Source organism: Bombyx mandarina, chromosome 20, assembly GCF_030267445.1.
Source record: "Bombyx mandarina strain Sakado chromosome 20, ASM3026744v2".
In the NCBI taxonomy this organism is placed as follows: domain Eukaryota; kingdom Metazoa; phylum Arthropoda; class Insecta; order Lepidoptera; family Bombycidae; genus Bombyx; species Bombyx mandarina.
Genome location: NC_143226.1, coordinates 4,605,283 through 4,609,680, shown reverse-complemented (window position 1 = coordinate 4,609,680; position 4,398 = coordinate 4,605,283). Strand labels below are relative to the sequence as shown.

The window sequence follows — 4,398 nt, the reverse complement described above, 5'->3', positions numbered from 1 at the left end:
GGTCCAACCAGAAACGTCAACGTGTGTTCCAGAGCTTCAGTGTGTTACAGATAAGTGGTTTTGGCTTCCCCTTTATGTTCCATTCAGGGTCAGAATGTAGTCTTATAAAACAAAGTCATAGTAATTTATTCAATGGTAAGCGGTTTCATGAACAAGTCACTCTTTGATCTGAAAGTAACTTGGACCAATCATGATGGCAAGAGCACGTAGGGGATATTCAACTCGCCCTTAATAGTGCACGTTGTCGAGTAACAGGGTTTACTCCAATAGAATAGACGTTTGCCGTTCAGGGTAGTTCACTTGAAATATCTTAAAGTTTCAACAGAGTGATAATCCCTCTAGATTAGATCTTGATTTAGCACGGTCGAAGACCGGCGAAAACATAAAAAAAAAGGGCACAAACAGAAGCTTGGTTTAGTCGAGGCAAAGCTAAAGTCAAACTCTTTTCCGCTAGGGATTTTGTTTTCGTAAGTTGACCAAAAATGTAAAGGTCAATTTTGGAAAACGATAGGTATAAATTGAGACATGTAAATAGTTCTAATAGAGTGTACAAATTTCCCCATGAAAACTTCGTGAAATACCTCGAGGCCCGTCAGGCCTACTAGAAATTTCTGAAAATTATAGTGACGATGACGTGACGGCGTACACAGATGGGTTAATTAATCTTGTTCGTGAAACTGATCTTAATGATGACTACTCTATCACTGACAATAGAAGCGACATTTTTGTCCGCAAATAGCGATACAGCAAACATAGTCTGTGGGTAGTGATACAATGTCTGTAAGCTCAGGCACCTCAGGTGCAGGTGTTGGAAATGTAGAAAACGATGGTCGGTCTCGCACTATTTCTGAAGAAATTCCGTATAAATGTTCTGGTTTAAGAAATGTTTTAACAAACGCTACCGTACTCGCAGATTAAAAAAAAAAAAAAAAAAAAGAGAATTGTATGTGGCTAGAGAGATGATTAATCCGGACTAGCAAAAAAAAAAAGAGAAAAAAAAAAAAGAAAGTGTGAAGTCATTGAAGGGTCTGTCCGGTCCAATGGCTTGGCTATAGGGATTTTCATCCAGATTAGCCACAACAATTAGCTACAGGGATTGCGATTCGGTCTAGCATTATCCGGTCCAGTTCGAAAAACTGAAGGGATAACAATTCCGGTCTAAGTTAAAAGGGACATACTTACATACCTGAAGAGTTTTAAATGAACTGGCCCAGGTATGTAAGCAGTCTGAAGGTTATTTATAGCCAGTATAGGATTTTCTGAAGAATTATGCGAACCGAACCGTACTAGATTGTTAATATCATAGACCACGTTTTAAGTTGCATCCGTTAATGTCAGGATGAACGAACACGTTTGTTGTTCACAGACATACCATAAGAATGCGCGCACGAGGACGAGCGCACGTCAGTATGGCCGTGACGGCGTTAACGATATTTATGTTATATAGCACGTGCAATAGGAGTGACTCACACAAGCCAGGCGCGCCGGCCGTGTCGTACCACTCGTAAACAACAGCTGCAACAGAAGTGACTCATAAGCCAGCTGCGCCGGCTAGTATAAAAAGGCGGAACGTGCCTTGAAATGAACATTCGTTGGACTGCGCTTGCCTGGTGCACTTACTATATCCTTGTTACGTTGTGTGATTCAGTGACTGTTGTACGTACTGGTTAAAGTTGGACAAGTGTTAAAGTGAATTGTTAAGATAACATATTGTTGATTAAATCAGGAACCAAAAAGTGACATCGTTTTACTTGGTGTTCAACAAGATAATATCTACCCTCAAGCTTACATACTTAATAAACTACCTCACTTTGGCAACAATAATATTATGCAAAGTGAAAATATAAATAACTTAACAAAATAATTTACCGCTGGCTTTGGGAGTGTGTCAAAATTTGGGGTTAGGTGGTGTGACTGAGCAAGGCCCTGTGTCTTCGACCACACACTCTTTCAATACCTCAACACCACTGTTACACTCCAACACCTCAGCACCATTATCAATTACATTATCTATAACTGCAACAACCTCCAAACCATGTTCATCACCACCACCATTAATACTACACATGGTATTAGTTCAGCATCACCACCATATGCTACTGTGAACCCATCTACAGTAGTTCCTAATAATGCAGCCACCCTGTCCAACACATCATCAGGGGGGATGTAGGAAGGACCACCGCCACCAGTCTAAAAAAGAGAAAGATAAAATTTTAATTACAGGATTGGATATTAATTAAATATGTTCTACAGAGAACAAATTTAATATGCCATAAAGAGTTATCCTATTCTATTCTATTCTATTATATTGTACTGCAATGATGTATATTATGTAGTTAATCACACATATTGATTAGTATGGTAAATAGTTGAGTGTACAATAACTGTTGTTTGTTTATGAACCAATTATATTATGATGATTCTTTTTTTATTGGAAAGAAGATATATCAAAGGTGGTCCCGTGAAAAGGAAATAAGGGTTTGATGATGGTAAACCAGAGAATCATGTTAACCTTGTCAAAGGTTAAGTTCACTGTGTATCCCTTGGTAGTTAAAATAAAGTAATATGCTAACCTTAATGTTATTCATACGTATTTGTGTATTGCGTTTACGGGAATTCTTTTTAAGATTTTCCCATTTTAAACGCAACTGCTGTGGTTTCCGGTAGGATATGGTCACCACAGCATTGAACTGGTCGCTTATGCGTTTCCACTCCTCATTTTTCAATTTGTTACTAGTCGCATTTGTTCTTTTATTATAAATAATTTTACTACTTTCAATAAACGAAAGCAGTATTTTTGTCTCGTCCTTTGTGAGAGGCTTGCTTGATGCCTGGAAATAATAAGAAATTACTACCTATGTAAAGTGTTTACACAAATTGGGCGCGAAACGAAGCGTCTTCACAGCGGGAGTTTGTTGAATAAAAATATAGAAAGTAAGAACACGCTAAATACTTAATAATAGTATACATACCATTGCGCTTACACTTTCCATGGTGAGTATTTCACTTCACTTCACTAACTTAATAATTCAATATTTAGATAATTATTTACTTGTTTAGCAACAAACCACGAACAAAAGCTCCTTCAATTTTAAACTGACTGAATCTGATGTCAAATGACTCTGAGAGACGATTCGTTTCTCAGATTATGATTACGCTCCTCTACCAAAACTTGAGTATCGGGAGTATGGGTTAATGACAATTTGCTTGGAAAATGTTGAAACACGTGTTTTATTCATATAATACGTAACAAATAAATAAGTCATTAGTACGTCAAAACCCAAAAGTATGCATATTTTCTTAAATTCATTAATAGGTTTACAACATAGTCATAATGATATCTGCTTGAAATGGAACGCATGGGAGGGAACTTCACAAAATAGATCGATCGGCGATCCATTTTGAAAATCGATCGATTGTTGCTATCCGTTGTTATTGGGACCAAGATTGGAGGTCGATCGGGAGATCGATTTCGATCTCCGATTGAACCGATCTCCCGATCGAGGATCCGTTATTGGTACCGGCCGTAAGGCACCCCCTGAATCAGGAAGTTTATACTACTGTGAGGTTTATTGGGAGAAGAAGGAGGAGAAGGCGTGTGCGTTGGTTGTTTGTTGCGTGTTGTCCTCCATAAACCTCATCGGAGCGGTCAATAAAACACTGACTCTAATTGTATGTTTATTCGCCTCAGCGACCGCGGTGGATCGCTGCACGTTAACCACTGACTGACTAACTGACTGTAGCTCATTACTATAAAAGCATAGTAAGCTAAACGGGGCAGGGTATCATTCCCCTACACTACAATAATAATTACAAAAAGACAAACAGTAGTGTCCTAATGGCTGTTGTAGATCATAAATATTGCTTTAGTTACATAGACGTTGGGTGTAATGAAAGGGTTTCTGATGGAGGCGTATTTCGTAACTGTAGTTTGCACCAAGAATCAGATAACGGTGTTCTACCAGAGTGTCATCTCCTAGTTGGCGAAAATGCATTTATGCACGAAATATCATATTGTTTCTCTGTCAAGGCTGCCTTTTCGACTTTACAACACATGCGCGGGCGTTCCAGCACATGTCGACAGCGCATGCGTGACATAATCATAATTTGAAGTCGTCGTGGCCTAACAGATAAGACGTCCGGTGCATTCGTGTTGAGCGATGCACCGGTATTCGAATCTCAGGCGGGTACCAATTTTTCTAATGAAATACGTACTCAACAAATGTTCACGATTGACTTCCACAGTTAAGGAATAACATCGTGTAATAAAAATGAAACCCGCAAAATTATAATTTGCGTAATTACTGATGGTGACCTTTTGTGAGTCCGCGCGGGTAGGTACTACCGCCCTGCCTATTTCTGCCGTGAAGCAGTAATGCGTTTCGGTTTGAAGGGTGG

General features: G+C 39.0%; 1 long non-coding RNA gene across 1 annotated transcript; it reads right to left on the bottom strand.

The window, feature by feature from the left end:
* Nucleotides 1–2,010: 2,010 nt before the first annotated feature.
* On the bottom strand, nucleotides 2,011–2,705 carry LOC114247879 (uncharacterized). Its single transcript, XR_016324833.1, has 2 exons — nucleotides 2,574–2,705; nucleotides 2,011–2,190 (listed from the first exon to the last, which is right to left on the bottom strand). It is a non-coding gene; the product is annotated as an uncharacterized LOC114247879 (long non-coding RNA).
* Nucleotides 2,706–4,398: the final 1,693 nt, after the last annotated feature.